Source organism: Pseudonaja textilis, chromosome 4 (assembly GCF_049901715.1).
Source record: "Pseudonaja textilis isolate UNSWEBS1 chromosome 4, rPseTex1.2, whole genome shotgun sequence".
Classification (NCBI taxonomy): Eukaryota; Metazoa; Chordata; class Lepidosauria; order Squamata; family Elapidae; genus Pseudonaja; species Pseudonaja textilis.
The window spans coordinates 49,314,575-49,336,915 of NC_141993.1; the positions used below are offsets into that span (position 1 = coordinate 49,314,575).

At 39.1% G+C, this 22,341-nt stretch overlaps 1 protein-coding gene across 3 annotated transcripts in view; it reads right to left on the reverse strand.

The window, feature by feature from the left end:
• Positions 1 to 22,341, reverse strand: part of KCNIP2 (potassium voltage-gated channel interacting protein 2) — a 113,433-nt gene that overhangs the window by 89,877 nt on the left and 1,215 nt on the right. The window lies entirely within an intron of this gene.

Consider the following 22,341-nt stretch of genomic DNA (forward strand, 5'->3'; position numbering starts at 1 on the left):
TGGAATCTTTTCTAGCAGGAATCCTTCCTCCTTCTAGGGCTGTTGCATTTTGGTTGCTTGAATTTAGATGATCCGTGGAAGAACAGCCTTCTGACAATACCCTGGATTTCTCAGCCCTAATAGGATAGCCCTGTCTCCTGCCTTTCTCTGCATTCCTGCCACTTCTTTCCCAAGCAACCCTCCATGAAGCTACTGAAGTACCCTGGGGCACGGACACTTAGGTATCAACATTGCCTAAGGGTGTAAAATCAGAGATACATCATCTGGCAGGCCAAGGCTGTTTTTAGATGAACCAGGCCAGGACCATGGTATCAACAATAACATGCTGATGGTAAAATGATGGCGGTTGGCGCATCATCTAATACAGAAATCCAGGCAACATCATTTAACTGTATGGCAAATTATGTGTGTTTAAGTTCAATGGCGTGTGTGTGTGTGTGTGTGTGTGTGAAAAGTCAAGATGGAGATTGCAATAGTTGACGCCCTTTGTAGATATATCATTTTCACCTTTTTCTGACACCCTTTATAGATATATCATTTTCACCTTTTTCTGACTCTCTCTGCAGATGCCACTAGTTCAAATTTACACAGATTCTTCAAACACTTGTAGTTGGGCAAATTAACTTCTTTGGGGAATATTTAAAACCTGAGGATATCCAGGTTCGGGTCCACTGGCATCCACGAACCTCTCTGGATGACTTTAGCCAGGTTCATTCTTCCCAGCCCAATCTACCTCACAGGATTGTAATTATGAGACGGGCGGGGAGAAGAGAGAGATACTTGGCCTCCTGATGGAAACGAACAAACAAGCAAGCAAACATGCTCACCATCAACAGAATCTTCCCTCTGAAACACAGATGCATACACCCCAGTAGCAGCTCAGGAACTATAAATGGAGAACAGGTCAGGACCAGGGAACTAACTACCTTGGAAGAAGGCGGTGAGGGGAAAAGCAGACCTGGTATTCAGGAATCAGCATTACAATAGAAAAGGAAGCTTTCTGAGTAGGAGAATGGAGGGTTAGGCAGTTGCTAGGCTACACATACTGTTATCAAGCTAGTGATGCAAAGCAACTTCATTGTATAAAGTAGCAACCTCCAGCAAAATTGCCAGGATGGTGGCTCTGCAGGTGATGCTCTGTCTTGCTGTCTGGAAGGGCAGGAGAGAAGGAGCATCATGTCTTAGCAAAGCCCTCGACCCTTCAGCTGCCCCATTTAGGCTGTGGGAATAAGTGATAGCACTGATCATGAGGCCACTTCACAGGGCATACAGCATTTTCCATCCCCAACAAGAGCATGGCACTTATCCTTCTAAGACAGGGACGTGTTCCTTGTGCATGATTTAACACAAATGCTTTCAGAAGGAGGAAAAAAAAAGCACATCTGTTACAGGTACAATATGGGCATGTGGGAAAAGCCAATTGATTTCTTGTGGAAAGAACAGACTCTGGCTACAACCTAAGAAATGTGACTGTAGGATGTGCTTCAGTCCTAAGGTCTTGGATAGGACGTAAGCAGGAGAGAAAGCTGGCTATATGACTTGGTTTGCAGCCATGCCTAATGTTGCCTATCCCCTTAGTCTTTTGCTCCTTTCTTTATTTATGTAGGAGCCGTAGTGCCACAGTGGTTCGAATGCAGTATTGCAGGCTAACTCTGCCCACAGCCAGGAGTTTGATCCTGACCAGCTCAAGGTTGACTTAGCCTTCCATCCTTCTGAGGTCAGTAAAATGAGGACCCAGGTTGTTGGGGGAAATATGCCCAAAATTGTAAACTGTCCAGAGAGTGCTTTAAAAGCACAGTGGGGCAGTGTACAAGTCCAAGTGCTATTACTATTTATTCTGAGGCAAGGAAAAGCAGGATTTTCTCCAGCAGAAATTCAAAGCTCTACCGAACCAAAGAAACAAGCAAAAAACATGTTCACCATTAATAGAACCCTCCTGTTGAAACATGGATACATATATCCCAGCAGCAGTTCAGGTACCCCAAATGGAGTACAGGTCAGGCCCAACATTTGTTATAAAGAGGGGACTTTGGAAGAAAGCAGTGAGGTGGATAAGCCTTGGGATTCAGAAAAACATCCACAAGAAAAAGCCTGCAGGTAAAAAACTAATCAAAGCTATAGAGCTTTGCTGACCTTTTTAGTTATATAACAAACTAGCTCTGAACCACATTAACAAATTGAGAGGAGAGCAAAGAGATCTTCCGGCATATCACAGGGCTTAAGAAGCAACAGAGGAAGAAGATGAGCTCATAACCAGCAATAGAATACATGCTGGGAAGAAGCTGGGCTCATTCAACATCCAAGTATTAAGTGAAATAGGTAATATGCCTGTGGCTTTTCACATTTCACCCCTCCCCACATTCAAGCACTTTCCCTGCAGAAAATAAAGAACATGTGACAGATCCACAGAGACCATGGATTTAGCATGTGAGGAATAACCAACCTCTGCAAATTAACATCACGGCCACCTCCCTATCCATCACATCTCAGCTCTAGCAAAGCAGCTGTGTGGGGAGGCAAATCCTTAAATCTGCTACTTCCTTGGTACCATTACAAGTGGGAAAATTCTGAACCGAACCTCTGCTTCTGGAGGCAAAGGTGCTCCCACAGCACCTCCATCTCTAGCAGGGTTCTCCATATTACTACCTTAGTATCCACTGGCAAATGTTATTAAGATGCACAAAGTAGCTTGCTCTCCTACAGAAACAGAGGAAGCAACCTCTAGCTTTTGAAATAACCTTTGAACTGGCCCTTGGCTGGGTTGCCTTCTGCTGGAGGGTATTCCTTCTATTCCTTTATGTCCTCAGCTGACTGTCAAAATTGGAGCATTACAATTTTCAAGAAGATTTCACATCTTCATTGCTGTGAAGTATAGGGCCCACTCTCAAGGCAATTCAGACTTTCATCATTGGAACTCGTGCCATTTGGAATTCATTGACGTTTCATTGTGGGGTGTGTGGAAATGAAAGAGTGAGCATATCTGGCTTGAATATCAAATGAACCCAGCAACTTTTTGGAGATTGCAGGGTGGCCTACCATATTCGAACAGGACAGGAAGGAAGGCCAGTTTCTGGAACAGCAAGTGCAATCTAGGATTGTAAAATTGCCTGGATTACAGGCTTACACGGATTTCCAAAGCTACAGGCTTTTGAGAAAGACTCTGATAATATAATATGAAAATAAAAATCTAGAAAAAAGCCAAATGATTATCCACATGGAAGTTAATTTATTTAATCCAGCTAAGAGAAAAACTCTGATGCTGACCAAATGGTAGTTAGGAAATAACTTGCGGGGAGGAGTTGTGGACTTCCGAGGCCCCTCAGATTTGCTTGGGTGAGAGAATTAAAAATTGATCCATACCTTAGAAGGAAGTTAGGCTAACTTTCATTGCCTTCCCTATCCTTTGCATTCTTCGTCCAGTTTGCATGAGGTGAAGAACAGCAATTCTGCAATATTTACTGTATGTCCATAAAACAACAAGTTGCTAAGGTCAATTGTGTCGGCAATTCTATGTGACACACAATATTGATACAGCAAAGTAATTGAACCTATAGATGAAAAGCTAAACAACACCACTATAAATGGTTTAAAGTGCAATTGAAGCACTTGGAACTGGAAGCAGCCTCAGATTACTTCTCTGTTTATTCCTGCTTTCCCCTTTTATCAACATGTGCTGAATTTTACATTGTAAATTCCTTCAGGCAGATTTGGAAACCCAAATGACTACTTTTGATACTATATTAATAAGGACATGTTAAGATTAGGACTAAAAGGAAAAAAACCTTCATATTATGTTTCTAAAAAATTTAATAGTACATGCTCAGTCAGCTAAAATAAAGGGTTGAAGTGCATTTCTTGCAATGATTTAATGGAAAATAGTTATAATAATTGTCTATGGAAGCAATCTAATTTCTACTTTGGTTGTTGGCAATGATGCCACATTAAATGGGACGCAGTGGCCTAAATAATACGAACACAAATGCTCTTGTATTGTTAGGTTCCTATCCAATGCATATGCTTTAGAGCAGGGATCTCTTTGCTTTGCTGGCTGAGAAATTCTGGGAATTCAGGTCCACAGTTCTTAAAGTTGCCAAGGTTGGAGACACCTGCTTTAGAGACTCTTCAGGGGATGAGACTAGGACTTGCACGTTAGATTTGCAAAAGAGATTCAGAGGAATTCATAGTTTTTCAAAGGGAGTCTAAAGAATCGTCTTGAGTTATACTGTGGTCCTGGAATCCACCTCTTATTTCATAATTCCCAAGAATGTGGTAAGAGTAAATCCAGTCAGAAATCCAGTATTGCTCTGAAGAGCACCAGTTGGCGGCCAGAAAGCAATATCACCAAAGGCCTCCTCATGAGAAAAGAGTCGATCATCTTCTGAGAATGAAAGAGAGACATCAGTACACAGTGACCAAATGAAGATCAGGAAGCCTTGAAGAGGGGGGAATATATAAAGCCAACACCGTCCTCTGAAGTTTGGCTCGATTAACATCCATTGTTTGCCTTTTTCTGACCTCCAGCACTCTTCCTGTGTCCCTAATTGCAGCAATTCAGGTTTCCAAAGCTCCATTTTCTCCTAATTTCCATATTAGGTATGGTCCTGAACATGCATACATGTATTTCAGAGCCAGATATTGTCTAAAATAAAATTATAAGAATTTAGATGTTACCAAATCCTTTGTTGGTGATAAAAAAAATGGGATGGGCCGGTTCCTTGGCATCTGGCAGATGGCACAAACTCTTCACTTATATCTTTTCAGCTCATTACTTCTGCCAGGTCAACAAACTTATAGAGAGAAGTCCTAGCTACCCTGGAAACAGCTGCTTCCCTACCAGACTATGCTACAAATATCTGCTCTTTCAAATTTCCAGTTGCTTCTTCTGTACTTGAGTCATTCCAGCTTTTAACTTAAATAGGTCTATTGCATCCCTATTGCTGGAAAGAAATGTCTACCTTCAAATAACCAATGCCAAAAATACGTTTACACTAGAAAACTAAAATGGATTGAAAAAATATCCCTGTTCATCTTTTTGTTTATCCAATTTTAGCAAGTTTCTCAGACAAAACATATCTCATATCCTCTTGCTGGATTTCTTACTGTATGAGTTCGGTCCTAATGGTGCTTTTTCAAAAGGCAACTGGATTTTGTTTTTCCTTGAAGATGTTTCACTTCTCATCCAAGAAGCCTCTTCAGCTCTGATTGAACTGAATGAACTGAAGAAGCTTCTGGGATGAGAAGTGAAACATCTTCAAGGACAACTATGACGTGGATGACTGAGAATTTCCATAGGCATGCAGGAGTTCAATTCTGGCAACTTGTTTAAATGGGGCATGAACAGCAAACATGCTTGAAGGTCTAAGTGAAATAAATTGTTATCCTTAAATTGTTCAAAAAACAGTACCAGACAAGACAAATCATTTAGGCCTAACAATTTAGCAATCTGGATTATCACATGCGCTCAATTTCTGGGCCTCGGCCATCAGTTTCCAAAGAAATGGATGAATTCTGTTTCTCAAGAACTTTTAACCAATGCCAGCGGCAACCATTCCATAGTTTCCTCCTGCAGTTCCCTCTGTAGCCCAACTTCAAGGACATGATAACTTTCAAATGCAGTGAAAGCAAAAGTACAGAGAAGAGGTTCTTAGGATTATAAGAAGCTTCAACTTTATTTCTGCATTTTTTTCATTCTTATAATGGTCTCTTTCCAGCATTACAGGAAATTTTATATATATAAATGATTATGTTGTTGTCGTTCCTCAAGTTGGTGAGTGCTTTTTGTTCTTCTCTGTGTAAGTTGCTTCTGGGTGGACTGCTGGAAACACATACCAACCGCTACTTAAACGCACAATCCCATCACCACCCTGCACAGATCAACTCTGTAGCCAAGACCCTCATCTCCAGAACCAAATGCCTAGCTGACAAAGACCACTTGAGAACAGAATTACACACCCTCACTGACGTATTAATTTCCAACGGATTCCAAAGAAACACAATTACCAACCTAATCCTCAAGGAGACATCCCCCAGAAACTGAGACACAGAACAGGACAACGGTATCCCCTACATCAGAGGCACCACAGATAAAATCAGCAAAATTCTCCACAGGCACAATATCAGGATAGCCTTCGGCACTGACCAAAAAATAGCCAACATCCTAAGAAACCCCAAAGACAAGATCCAGTTAGAAAACCAAGGAGTTTATGAAATACCATGCAACAATTGCCCAGCCACATACACTGGACAAACCAAAAGGAGAATAAATGCATGCATCGCAGAACACAAGAACGCAGTCAGAAAAGAAGAAAATACTTCCTCCCTTTTCCAGCACCTTAAAGCCACAGGACATGAAATTAATTTTGAGGGAACCAAATTAATCTCCAATACTGAACACTTCAACAAGAGAATAATCAGGGAAGCCATCGAAATAGAGAAACACCCCCATAACATGAATTAACAGGATGATGCCTCCCACTTACCAGACATCTGGAAACTAGCCCTTATCAACAAATGAGTCCCAGCCACGAAAACCACCACCAATCTCCCTCACCAGACTCAAACCCAAACCCACCCCATAGATGAAAGGCAACCCCCATCCAGAAACCAGACCATGGCTGCATCACCAGCTGCCACACACCCCAACCCCCCAAACCAAGCAAACTGACACACGCCATGAACACATAGCCAGGCCTCAAACTTGGAGCCAAACCAAAACCCGGAATGACACATCACAGCCACACACTCAGGATATCACATCACAGAACTCAGGAGGTTACACCACAAAACCTCAGGATGTTACAACACAGCCAATGACCCAGGAGATTACAGCACAAGACCCAGGATGTCATAACAATAGAACTGAGAAGGTCATCACACAGCCCATTACCCACATCGTTACAACACAAGAGGCTGATAGACACACAGCCAATACCTCAGCCACACATATTCTTACAAAAAAGCCAGCCAATCTGCAAACACCAACTCCATCAACCAATCAAGAAATGACAACACAGCCAACCTCCCCAACAGTATTTATAGAGAGATGGCAGCTCCGATCATGCTTTGCTCACTAGCCTGAAGATGGCGAGTAGGACCTCGTCGAAACGTCACAAAGAAACTCTCAATCTTACACGGGAAAAGACCTGAACATGCCAAGACTACATACCTGTACCTGTGAAAATCTATGAAAACAAATCTCATACCTCTATGGGGAGGAAACCTTCCAGCTGACCAGGACCTACGAGAAACTCGAAGTCTGAAGAGCCACCATCTTATGCGACCTCACATTCCTGCGCAATTGCCGAGACAAAAAAGTGATCCCCATATGCTTCCAACTCAAATTCCATTCCAAAACCTCAGCCACTGAAAGGATCCTGAAAAGAACGGAATTAGCTCTAATCAGAAATGAACTCCACAGAAAAAGATTCCTACTAGACCAAACCAACAGGGACCTACTTACTCTCCACCTCAAACTCAGCAACAAAATCCACCCAACACTCTGGGACAAATCCAAACAACTAGACCCCTGGAGAGCCGAAACAGAAACCTCCCACAAGACAGACGCACACGCCAGCAAATTCCACAGACTAGAGAAACACCAGAAGCCCAACCCCCACACACACACAACGCATGAAACAAACAGTACACAGCATATCAGGCAGAACCCTCACCAGAGCAGAAACCAATGTCCTTTCCAAGGGATTCAACTTTGCAGTTGCCCCCAAATGCATCCCCACCGAAAACATTATATGTGGAGTTGAAGCTAGCCTAACCAAAATTAACCCAGATGTAACCAATAAAATCAGACCTGAAGTCACCAACGTCCTCTGCTCCAGCAGTCCACCCAGAAGCAACTTACACAGAGAAGAAAAAGCACTCACCAACTTGAGGAAAGACAACAACATAATCATTTTCCCAGCAGACAAAGGCAACACCACAGTCATGATGAGAGAGAAATAGAGAGAGAGAGACAGAGAGAGCTTTCCAGAATGGAAGTGGGTTAGCAACAAATGAGCCAGCTGCCTTCAATTTTGAGGCTATGCTCTGTTGCAGTCCTGTACTTGGTGCCTTTCTACTAAGTTGCTCTATGCATCCAATAACCTTTAGGCATATAGCCAAAAGTTGGTATAGGGTTGGAGAAGCCTGCCACAGTAATAGCACAACATCCATAGCAGAGGTGGTATTCAGCAAGTTCTGATCAGTTCTGGAGTACCGGTAGTGGAAATTTTGAGTAGTTCAGAGATCCGGCAAATACCACCTCTGACTGGAGATTTTACAGTATCCTTCCCCTGCCATGCCCACCAAGCCACACCCACAGAACAGGTAGTAAAAAAAAATGAATCCCACCACTGATCCATAGGCAATATATTTATTAGACCAATAGATATTTTGAAGATAAATTATAAAGTTTTTTAATTTCCAAGAATACATCAAGCAAGATTGTTAGAACTCAAAGGATAGAAAGAGTAAGAGACAGACTGCAGATGAGCCAATTCTGAACGCAGCTATATTCTGAAATGGCATGAGGGATGATCTCTCTAAACATTCAAAGTGGGTCTGATCACATGTGGTACTATATGACACTAGGCCCTCTCCCCCAAAGTTTGCTGGGAAAAAGAAACAATTCCACATTCTACAAAATATAAATTATAGCTCATAGGCTAGGCAAAATACTAATTTTGAATAATATTAAAATGCAAACTCCCCTTTTCAAAGAGACAGAAATGAGAAATTATGGCATCAGAACAGTATCAAATATCTTCTTAAAGAGCCAATTTTCCTCTCTGGAGCTATGAAGCTATACCTTTCCAGTGAGCCCATGCTGATTTTTTTGTAACCCTGACAGGATTCATTACTCTTATTATTAATGTTTTGGTTCATTGTCTTAAGCATTCACTTGACATTGTTGCACATGGATGCTTTGGCTTACAAAGAGAATCTAGATCCACTGAATTCTCACCACAAATTTAGTAAATGGTAGGAGGAGGAGGCTGTTTAGCAATCAAGTTGGCTTTCATTTCATTTATGCTCAAAACAATTCAATAAAATAAAATAGATTGGGTTGAGTTAAAAAAAACTATTTGTTCAATGCTGTGAGCATTATCATAGCCCGGGTTTCCTCTGTTTGCTCCAAGGTGGGCAGTCTAGACATCAGAAAAATGCCAGGATAGAGAAGGTTAATTGATCATTCAAGGTATGAGCCTTAGATCTATATTATGATCATTACAGAACATATTTCTTGAATGTCTTTATTTGATGATCAGGTACAAATTATCCAAAAGAAAGAGGAAACAAAAGAAAACGTATCTTTTAAGCTTAAAGCAGGTGAGTACCTATTATGAAACCCATATCAAAGAAAAAAGGACTTAAAAAATTTCCTTTCATTGACATATTTTCCAACTGAAAGACACTTAGTAATTCACTTGCTAAGAAGCTTTACGTTTTCTCCATTCTATACTGAACTATCATTTTAAAGTAAGTTGAAAGTTGATCCTAAATAGGTTGTATAGCAAAATGAATTAAGATTATTTGAAGTCCATTTAAAACACAGTGATGTCTCCATTAAATTTTTAATGCTATTTAATTAGACATTGATTTATAAAATAAAATATATTTTTAAAAAATTAAACAATGTCTACAGTATTGTGACTGAACATTATAAATCTCTTGCAAAAGAATAAAATGAGTTGGCTAGGAAGAACTATTCTTTAAAGATAATTCATTCAGGAATTTATATGAGTTGTTGGATTTTTTTATGTATGTCCATAAAAAATTACTGGCATGAGTTTGGTTTAAATTCTCCTTATATGGTCAATGAGAATTCAATATCTTTTTGAATAAGTAGTAGACAAAAATATGATAAGAACAACATAATAAAGGTGACCAAACATTGTGACTACCAAATCTGATATCTAATTGTTAGAATATGATATAGTTTCACTTATAAGAATTTAGATAGCGCCTCTCTCTCTCTCTCTCTCTCTCTCTCTCTCTCTCTCTCTCTCTCTCTCTCTGTGTGTGTGTGTGTGTGTGTGTGTGTGTGTGTAAACAGTACAAGAAACCAATCTTCCAGTGGCTGGTTTACTGTTGTATAAATGCAAGATACATATAGAATTGATGTGTACAAATCATGAGCCATTACCATCACCAGCCCTAAAGAGAGAAATATTTTTTCTATAAAAAAGCCCATTCTTCAAAATATGGCATATCACTCTGGTGAAGCCCTAGTATGAAAAATAACCCTGTTGTTTGGAGCACTTCACAGTCTGTTCTGTGTGGACAACTTGTTGAGGTCATAAGTTGAGGAGTATCTATATCTATAGGAGTATCTCAGGGAAAGGCTTTTTTCCATTACTCAAGATATGAAGTTTCATTAGTAGAAGTGAAACCCTTAAAAAGACATTGATGAATATACTGTTCAAAATGCCTGCCAGGTCATTCTATTCCCCAATCTATCCCCATCCCCACTAGAGTTGAATTATATATCCTACTTAAACGCAGTTCATCAAGTCACAATGAAATAGGATTGTATCACATCCTAAGCTATACACCATCACTTACATATCTTGAGATTGTGTTCACATGATACCTAGAGCCCATATCAAACCTTTGCAGTACATTTGTGTGATATGAACTCAAGCATTCAGTATGTTCACAACATATCAGACTATGGTTTTTTTGTGATTTTCTGGGTAGATATTTTTGTATTTCTACAAACCTTGCCTCATTCCTAGCCTACATCTAGCTTTCTTTGTAATCTGACAGCACTACTTTAGCTTTGCAGCTTCAATTGCTTCTGAGCACTCAAAATGTTTCTGGATTGTTAATGTCAGTTTCTACTTCTTTAAAAGGGGGTTGATAGTTATCCTTGTACACAGAATGGACAAATCGTACCTTATCAATAGTTGGTGAGCTAAAATCTCATCAGTCCTGCTGAGAGGCTGATGAGATTTTAGTTCAAGAACGATGGACAAGATTATTATTATGAGAAATGGTGGAAAGAAACTTTTAGTAAGAGCTGGATATCACAGATCAACCACCCTTGCAAAGTATCCTTTATCTGCCTGGCGTCCACTAGTTCTGATGAACTGCAACTACCATAGCCCTTATCCCGCAGAACTGAGCATGAAGAAAATTGTAACCAACAGACCTAGAGAGCACCAGATAAGGAAACGCTTATCATGACATATTAATTGATTGGATAATGAAGTCATCTTATACTTCTTAATGAACTAAGCCATAAATATATATTCTGCGCATATAAAACTGGAAAAATGAAGAGGAAAATCCTGCTCAGAATGTTATCATCAGCAAAAGACAGTGAAACATAGCTATGATTTCAGAAAGCAGAGAAATTACTCATAGCCTCTTCACCCTGTGAAAGGTGCACATTAATGAGCATAAGCTTACCTTCTCCACTACATAAATACATACACACTTGCATATATACATAAATGCATACATACGTAAAGTACTAACTTCTTCATAGATTCAGTCCTACATAAATATTGGAGAAGGTTATTCCTCAAGCAATTTTGCTTGCAAAGTGTCCCATGATCATAACCTCATAAGAATTCTGTAATCGATTTTCCTGTTCAACAGAATTATAAATTTGGAAGAGACAATTTAGGACATCAAGTCCATTCCAGATCAGTTCAGGAATCAAATTAAGACACTTTCAACAGATGGCAGTGTCTATTCAAACACATTCAACAAAGGAAAATTCACCACCAACTTCAACAATTAATTTAGCTGTCAGACTGCTTTTACAGTTAAGGATTTCTTTCTTCGCATCAATCTAAAATCTGTCCTCCCTTTTCTTAAGATCATGATTCCATGTATTGCTCGCTAACACAACTGAAAATAGATCTTGATATTCTGTGCAAAGAATGAAGGTATTTTTTAAAATCTTAACCCGCTAAGCCATTTTCAGGGGATGAAAAATTACAGTTACAATCTCCCACTGCCCAGTGATTTATTTAGCTTCCCTTCAAGATTAACAATAGTCAGTTCCTACTGTCTGTCAGTATAAGACGTAATTTCTAGTCTGCTGATTATTCTACTTGCCCTTCTTTATGACTCTTACAGTTTCTCTGAATCTTTCTCAGTATCTCTGGGACTGGACACAAGAGTAGTCCGATTAATGCAGAACATAATGAAACTATGACTTCCCATGATTTGGAAATGAATATTGATGCAATCTAAAATCCATCCATCCATCCGGGTATGCCTCCATATGAACTTTTGTGGACTACAAGAGTCCACATAAAATCAGAAGTCAGAATGTAAATCCATTCAATAAGCAATTTATATATTTAAAACCCAGGAATAATCATAATATTACACATTAACAATTCTGCAGAAAAAAACTATTTTAACTGCCTTCCCAAACATCATCAGGGAGGGCATTATCTTAATTATGTTCCTCATTTTTGGCAATGCAACACTGCTGACATGTACATATTCAGCCTGGGAGCAGCCATGATTCCAATATCCTTTTACAGAGACTATTCCCCAGACCAGTGGCAATGAACTTTTCCTCTTGTTTCCCAGTTGATTGGAAAAACTGCTGCCTCAGCAGCTTAACTCTTGCTGTGCCTCTGGAATGAGGTCACCCAACATGCTGCCTTCTTGAAGTGGGATTGGGGAGGAATCCTGCTAGAAGGAAAATGTGTACCTTGACGAAAATCCAGTTTTTCTACAGCTGTTAAAAAGATGGTGATGATAATATAACAATAGCAATAATATTGCAGACCTAATCAATATTATGCAATTTAATACAGTCTATTAAGTTATTAGCTATCCCATCCATTTGTGTCATTTACAAATTCAGTGACATTCCTTCCACTTCTTTATTTAAGTTATTAATGAGTACCAGGCCAGGGGCATCTCAGTTGATATCTCACTCCAGTTTGATGACAGACAATTGATTAGCACTCTTTGATCATGGTTTTCAAACATCATTAACTGCAGATGCATCTAACAGATAAGCCACCCAGCCCATAATTAACAAGTTTGTTGATCTGCATGACAGGGAGTCTTTTTCAAATGTTTTGCCAAAGTCAAAATATAAATTGAAAGCTCTTCTATAATCTGTGAAGGAAATTATCCTTTCAAAAATTGAGATAAAGAAAGGCTAGCAAGGCTTGTACTTGAAAACCTTTGCTGATTTCTAGTAACCGGTGGAGTGTATTTAAGATGCTTGCAGATTCATCCAGACCATGAGCAACCTCTTTAGTACTAAAAGATGTAAGCCATGCAGCCCTGAGAGCTGAACTCACACATAATTGCCTGGTAGAATGCATCTCCTCTTCTTAGAGAATACTGAACCAAAATAGGATTTGTCTTTATTATTTCTTACCGTTTGCCATTTTCACTAATCAGATGGTATGCAGTTTCCTTTTTCCTTCCTGGTACAATCCTTCTATAATCTCTGTTCATTCTGACCTTTAGCTTTTCCAACAACTCTATAAATCTGGAATATTCAATGGAATTTTATTGATGATCTGTCATTTCTCTCCCCGCCCCCTCAATCTTTTACATTTGTGACATTTTTTATTTTCAGATTTTTGTTGAGTTTTTTTGTGCATCCAGATTGTCTTGGTCTCCTATCTGGAAACATTTATCCTTCTGCTCCTAGTATTCCCCTCTTCCCTTTCAAAGAACCCTATTAAAAATCCTGTTGAGACTTAACAGGTAAGCAAACATGACTTAAGAAAGAACTGCCACCTTGCCCTTGGTAGATTTCCTAAATTTTGCCCCCGTCTCCTTGGCTTACAGGATTACAATACAACAGTCCCCCAGTTGAATTGCTATTACCTATCCCAGGAAGATGTAACTCCCCTGAGCATTTGTATTATAAGGCTATCCTGACTCCGGAGTCATCGTCTTGCAGATGGACATTCCCTGCAATTTCCGATCAGTAAGGGCGGCCTCCAGTTTCAACTATATTAACAGCAGCTCCAGTTTCCAGGATGCCACCAAGTTTGTCTACAATTGTTCCAGAATCCAACAATCTTTGAAGTCCCCTTCAGCATTTCCTATATATACCAACTGTAAAAAGAGAAGCTATCGACCCGGTTGATTAATCACCAGCTTTTCAGGGTAGCAATCTGCCTTAAACCAAACTAAAAGCACTTTGTTTAATGAAACCATTGCTGATATATATAAAAAAAGGAAAGCAGGAAAGGAAGGGGGAGGGGTGGGATAAAATGCCATTCATTAGAAAAACCAATCTGCCTTTACTTTAATCTGACCCAAAGTTCCCCACTGGGTAATTCCCATTTTAATAATCTCATTTAATAATCTTTCTGAAATTATTTTTCAAAATTGTTGGTCCCCTTTAAAGGCTACATATACAGAAACAAGTCAATCAGAATTGAGATGAGAGGACATACCTCCCCGAAAAATCAATAAATCTATATTTCTCCTTGCTGTTCACCCATTATTTGAATCAAAAGATTTCATCCACCAGCTTTTAAAGTGAATATGAGTTTATGCAACACAACCTCTAAAAAACATAAAGTGTGCGGTCGCCAAACTGGTTGTGTTATACATCCCATCCCTGACTAAGTCCAGCAGGTTCAAGAACAGTCAGGGCTGGCAAGTCCTGTAGTAGCACAGATTTGCCACAATTTCCACTTGCAAATCCACTGAGGGCTGGAACCAGATTCAACAAATGCTTCCATACTCCTGTCTTTCTGAAAGATTGCAGCTCCATCCAAGAAAGGCCTCACTTTCCTTGAGTTCAGCTTTTTCATTACTGAAAAAGCATCTTCATTTTATTTTGCCCCATCCGGTTCATTATTGGGATTAAGCAACATTCAAGGATAATGATTGCTTTCTTAGAGATCACCTTGACAGAAATATACGAGTACTGCATAGTTGGATGATGAGGGGTAAAACATGTTCAGAGAGACTCAGGCAGATGCTTCCCTAATTCACTGAACCATAAGGAGGAGGAGGACCGACAACGTAAGCATACTCGCAAGATATTATAGTCAATCTCAATAAAAGTAGTTTTAGTCTTTCTAGGAAGTTGATTTCTTGGTCTGATCTACCTCTGCTGGCACGTGCCGCAAATCTGGATCTCATTTGCATATTAGTGGCACTCTACTCCAAAGCTCTGAAGCACCATCTCCAACACTTACATATTTAAACCAATACGTATAGGGAACAATATACATTAATTTCCTGGGCTGAAACAGAAATCCTGACAAGAAGGACTGGGATTTCTAAAACGGTGCCCTATCTCCACTAGATAGCCCAGAAGGATATCATGACACTATGAGAAGTTCCTGAAAGTCTAGGAGAAATAGCAGGATTGCTTTTCCCACCTAATTTCAGAATCAGGTTATTCAAGACAACCGAAACAATCTCAGTGCTGCTATATTATGGTTGCAATGTAATTGAAATGGGTCAATTTAGAGTTGCAAAGCTATCATTTTTTCAGTCACTTTATCCAAGGATGGAATATTTGAGATCAGCCTATAATTACAGAGATTTTTGAAGTAAGCAAGGGCTGTTCAGTAGAATTCTTAAAATTGCCTAAAGAAGGCATGGATTATGAGTTGAGTTTATTTAATCACCTGGGAGTAACAAAAGGTCAAGCAAGCAGGTGACAAACTTCACCTCTCCAGATGCTCTGTAAAACATCCTCAGGTCTACAAGCTGAAAAGAATCTCAACAAGAAAATGCCAAAAATTTCATTCCCCAATAGTGGAAGCCAAATTGAGGCGATATAATCAACTTTATCCACAAAGAACAACTACTACTTACAATGAGCTTTTGACTGTACTCACTATAAAAAAGAATTGCTGGCCTATTTGCTGCAGATGCTGTCAGGGGACAGATATCGACTCTTTTTGATGTATCCATTGCCATGGAGCAGGATTTCAGGTGGGCCTCAAAAATTTATGTCTTGCATTCGAGGATTCCTTACCAACAAAAGTGTTGATTACGCTCTGCTAGAGCAAAGAGAGTGCAAAGGACAATTATCCAAGCCATCTCCATGTTCACATCAACAGGTCTTCGTCAATATTGTCAACAGTCAAAACGGGAAATTCTCCAAGCCCATTTGAGAATTTATCTAGAAATATCAGGAACCTGCAGCACATTATTTTAACTGGTTTTGCAGCTCTGCAGAAATTTATAATAACTACCCATCTGAAACTCATTAGAAAGTGGTCTGTCCATGACAATGGAGTTACAGAAAACTCCTCCTCTTTCAGACCACTAGCTCCACCCACCCAGAAAACCAGTTTGTGTCTTACTGCATAGGAGCATGAAGACACTCAAAGTGCTAATTTTGAACTTCTTCAGAATTGCTCATTAAATTTGCATAAGCAGCAATGCAGATCTTCTTATTATTCTCCTCCCTAATCTCCAGATGAAAGAAATTGAAGCAGCCATTTTGTTCAATGTGCGGCCACGTTTACTGGAAATTAAGGAAACCAAGGACCAATACTTCAAGAAGAAATCAAACTATGGAAAGCTGAAATTAGACAACTTCTATCTTTTTATTCTGTTTTCCAGAATTTGCACAGTACTATACTCCCAATGTAAGTAAAATAGCACAAGCTGCTCTCACACCTCATATCAAATTTGTTGCTGGAGCAATATTTTCTCATTTATTTTTTGTCTCTCCAAACTGAGAGGTCCTGATTAAGATGTCTTGTTCAATTTTTGCCCAACTCAAACAGACTGAACATTGCAAAGCAGAAACAGAAAATACAAAATATTGTCCTCCCCAAGTTTTGAATAACTCAAATGTTTTACATTACAAAACATCCTTCAGTACTCAATGGCACACATACAGTACATCTGCCCACTAGAAAAATAAAAATCTCATTTGAAATTAGAGCCAATTCAATTTGGGTGAAGTTATAAGATTGAGATTGAGCAACAAGAGAGTTTCCAAGCCAGGAAAGCAAAAGAGATCATAGTCTCAGAAATGGACAAAACACACCAAAAGAAGGTAGAAGGCACAGAATACATACATCTGTATAATCTGTAGAGTGCACATTTTAGTTCACAAGATGCAGCATCCCCAATTACAGCAAACTATTTGGCCTTTGAAATCTCCAAGTCAGGAAGATAATGAGTGAGATCACTGCATAGTCCTGTCAGCATCCAGGAATTGTCCAGAAATTACCACCATCATGAGCAAGTGGTGGAAAGCTCTCTGTATATGAGAACTATTATCCCCCATAGGCTTCAAGGTGTGAAATCAGACAGTTTATGTGAGAATTGGCAAGATTTTAACCAGTGACCAAAGCCTTGGGGTGTTGAAAAGAGTTAAAATCCAGCAGAAAGAACATTGGTCAATAAGGGAAAAAACTAATTTTGTGTAGGGGGTGAGAAGGCAAGGATATGGCAAGGGAGATTCTTACAAACACATACACATGTGTACACGTGCAAACACACACACACTGCCCTCATATATACACAATATATCATAAGACTAGAAATACTTCGTACCACCTTGCTTTCTAAATACATGTGTAATTGCGTATTTAATACAATTATGCCATGGACACAGTGATCAGAGCTCTTTTTTTTAGGCCATAGAAGGTGACCCTTCAAAGTATGCCACTTTAGATAAGAAACAAGTAGGTGCAACACCAGGTCCATAATGCTGAGGTCTGATAGGCAAACTGTATATGAAATACCGTAATTTTAATTGCTTCCTCCTGGGCAGAGAAACAGTTGAAAGTGATCCTCATGCCTCCATTTCTTTGTCTTCATAGAGACAGGACCATATTTCATACTTGGCATACAGTACATATTGGTACATGGGAATGTCCTTGGGCGACAGGAGAGAGAGCTGCAGACTGGACAACCAATGTGTGAAGATATTTCAGGTTACAGAAAGAGAAGCATTTCAGAAAGGCCCTCTCATGTTTTCCAGAGAGTAAAAGGAAAGGAGGAGAGAAATGCCTTCAATCTTGCTGTTAAAGTAACTTTACGAAAAGGTAGAGTTAGAACTCCTACTTGCGCTTCTTTTATCTGGGCTACTTTGCAGGGCTAACGGGCTCTGAACCACAGTTCTGCTATGAGGAGATTCAGGGCAGATACTACTTTGCTACCCTATATGTAAACCTGTGCAGCCTTCCCAGTGAGTGTTTTGAAAGAAGCAACATGACTTACACTAGCTCTTTACCTGTCACTGTCAGGGGGTAAAGTAAATGTGGGCCTTGTCAGCATCCCAAGTACATTGTAAGCTGTTTCTATAGTGATCATTCACCCACTGCCAAATGCAACTGTCTTTGCACCAGCTGTTCAGCAGCAACTGCATGACAAGGAAGTTGCAAGATAGCTGGCTGAACACTCTGGGGAAATCAAGGCCCACTGGTGGTGAAGTGGCTACCAAAATAGAAATGTATGCACCTAGGAGGGAGACCAGCTTTTTCCTTTTCCCACATGTAGCTGAGATTGTTTAAATGCCACGAGGGATCAGGACTTGGGAACTAATGTCCAAGCCACAGGTCATATTTTAGTTTCCTTCACTGTTAACTTTTAAGCTATCAGCTGAAGAAAAAGGCTGTGTTTAGTGTTATATCTTTTGTGTGTTACAGCTTTAGACCTACTAGGGGAGGTTTAAGATGGGGTAAATCAATCAGTTTGAAGACCATGTGATTCAGTCACTGTTATTTTGGATAGAAGTAGCTCTACTGATGCTTATAGTGCATTGAAAGCTAAAAGAAGTACAATATCCCCTGGACTATAGAAAGAGAAAAGAAAAAGGAAACACTAGCACTACTATAACACCTTCAAGTTAAAAAACAAAAACATACTTCTTCCAATGTTACTGATGAGTGGCATTCAATTAAATCACTGTAATAACCTTATTATTATAAATTAACATCTTGAGTTTGATTCTTATTGCATTAATTCTTATACAATCTTCTTCATGCATGTAGCAATGTTTTTTAGCATTTTGATTGCTTATAGGACCACTTTGAGAGCTTGTGGATTTTCAGGTGGGTCTCCTGAAAGGCTAGTCATATGAATAAACTGCCCAGCCATTTGTGCACATGCTTATCATCTGGTTTTAACCCACTGCAAGTCCCTCTTCCCCCTAAAAATACACCATGACCTTATAATGTACTAAAAAATAGCCAAGTTTTCATTACAATGGTTGCATATATACAGCAAAATACTCTGTACAGTTGTTTACAAAGAATACTCAGTCTGTTTTTACAACAGCTGCAAATAACTATAAATGAAGGCAACAACTGTACCTATTTTGTAGATTATTTTAAGATTTAGTAACAAAATAAGATGTTGTTACTAACATTCTCTTGAAAAAGCAGGTTGTTGTTTAGCCAGATGAAATGCTGAAAGATGAAATGCATTTTCAATTGGCCTTATTGTAATGCCATATTTAGACTCTAAGCAGAGTGAGAGATACGAGCACAAGATTTTCCTGACCACTAGACTGTCTTTTAGAGAATCTTAAGGGCAACACCAAGAAGTTGATAGCTAGGACTAAGAAGCATTTCAGAAAGGATGTGTTTCAGGAGGATTATGTGCAAACAGAAAGAAGAAGAGAGGATTCTCTGTGTTTGCCTATTCTGTATCAATTCAAATAATCATCCTTAGGATTTTAATAAACTTGGATTAACTTTTTTTTCAGACTTGCTACTTAAGGCTTTTTACATAGACAATTGGCATGAAGCATCTCTGCTTTCTTGGAAAATCTTTATAAAAGGGATTTACAAATGAAGCTTGGCCAATCTATTTCTCCTATTTGTCTACGGAGATTCTCAATCATCCAGGTCATAGTTGTCCCAAAGATGCTTTTTCAAGAGGCAACTGGACTTTCTTGTTTTTCTTTGAAGACATTTTGCTTTTTATCCAAGAACCTTCTTCAGCTGTCTTCAGCTCTGAAGACAGCTGAAGAAACTCTAAGAAGCTTCTTGGATGATAAGGGATGAAAAGAAGAACAAGACAGTTCTCCTATCTGCACGCTTAGTTTATTTCATGGGATTGCCAAAGATGTCTGACAAAACAAAAAGATTTGCCAACATAACAAAACTGAATAAACTGCTGAAGTTAAGTATTGCTTCCCAAAACATTGTTGGGTTTTTATTAGGACAGTAATCAAGATGAGTTTTATATACAGATATATAGGAGTTATAGGTAGTCCTCAACTTATGACCACAGTTGGGAACTTCCATCACTAAGCCTTGCACTTCAATGGATTGCATCTCATTTTATGAACTTTTGTGCCACAACATTAAGCAAATCACATGGCTGTTAAGGGAATCCAGCTTCCCCCATTGACTTTGCTTGCCACCCCCACACCTGGAAGATCGTAAATGGCAATCACATGACCTTGTGATGCTGCAACTGTCATAAATACATGCTGGTTTCCAAGCACCTGCATTTTGATTGTGACCATGGGAATGCTGTGACAATCGTAAGTGCAAAGCCCAGCAATAATTTCACTTTTTTCAACACTACTGTAACTTTGAACAACTGTTAAATGAATGGTTGCAAGTCAAGGGCCATGTATAAGAGCACTTATTTCTTTTATGTTACAGTATAAATACAATATAACAATGATAGATTTAGAAGAAGAAAAAGTAGAGTCAAAACTTTAACAACTTCAAATTTGTAGATAGGCATCACCAAAGTAAATTTATTATGAGAAAGAAATAGAAAATCCAGGTACATGTCAGCCAGCATGCTGAATGAACTGATAGCTGTGAAGGTGAAAGGTACTTTTGTTTTCTTAACCTTAAGGTAGACAGTGTGCTCAAAAAAAAAAAAAGATTAATCCTAGGAAGTAAGACAATGCAAAACTTAGACATGATTATGAAGACTAAAGATAATTCAATGACAACAAAAATTAGAAGAGTTAAAGCAACAATATTTCAAGCTGCAACATTCAGCTTTGAAAAATAGACATTGAGAAAGGAAAAGGAAAGAATATAGGATATTTCAAATTATGGATTTTGAGAAGGTTACAAGTTGTATCACAGATTGTAAGAAGGATTAATACATCACATCTGGATCAAATAAAGGCTCACCGATTTCTTGAGACAAAAAGAACCCATTTTGGCATGTGACACAGGTGGATAATGAATTAGAAAAATAAGTGTTAGGTAAGATTGAAGGAAGTAGACAAAAGGGAAGACAATGAATAAAGTAGGGTTTGAAAATGGAGCTGGGAATTTCAGAAAAGGGTGCTCTGGAGCAGTATCCCAGTAAATATACCAATGGTGCCTTCTCTCCTGTGTTCTGAAAAGTCTTGATCAAAACATAACATGTAGACATTCACTATATGTATGCTGCATAACTGAGTGTCCAACATTTCATTAGACAATAAGTTTATTATTATGCTATTTTTATTAACTTACCCCACAAATGTATATGTGTTAAACAAGAACTGTGATCAGTAGCTGTCTTTAGTGATCCTATCTTTGTTGCTTATTGTTTATAAGAATAAGGGATAAATGGCTCTATTGATTGTGTGGAAGGAAAAGTTGAAAAACCACAAGAATTCTTGACTTTAATTCTGCTTGGTTCCCTTCAGATAAAAAGGGTACACAGAAATCTGAAGACTGATTGATATATGAATGGCACAAGATCAGGATGTTCCACAATTAAAGGTCACAATTGGGAGGAACCCAAGCTTCTTTTTCATTTCATTTTGATTTTAAAATCAAATGATGCATTTAAGTCACTTGAGAGACAAGAGAATCACGTGGGCTTTGAATTTCTACTCAGCTCAAAATATCTCTGTGGCTGAAGAGCCAATTTTGCAGGCCTCAAAATCGCTTGAATGACGTTCAGGGGCAACAAAGAGAGAAAATTGCTCTGCCGTGTGCAGAGGAGAGCCCAGTCGCACTGATAAACTCCAGCACCGTGGACAGTACCAGATTTGAAGGGATTTTGCTCGTTCCGGATAGAGGGAAGACGTCTTGCCCACTAGCCCGCTGCATAGATATGGGGATCTGTGTTTTCTGTAGTCGGCTAAGAAGGCCCTTTAATAAATAATATTTATTTATTAAATTTCTATGCCACCCATCTTTCTGATACAGGACACAGCCAGCAGAAAGACGTACAGTAGATGAATTCCCTCTGATGTGAATTGTATTTTTTTTATTGAGGACTTCCTTGCCCATCTCAAGGGGATCTCATCCAACTTCTATCTCCTCGGAGCCTTGGGGGAGGGCATCGCAGCCAACATTATCTTCAGATCCTGGACTATTTTAAGGAGCCAGGCAATAAAAAGGTTCCGTTCTCCAGCCTGTAAAATCCATTCAGCCATGCACACATACAAACATAAACCTTCCACCCACTTCGAAATGTCAAGAGACAAAATCAGCGCCG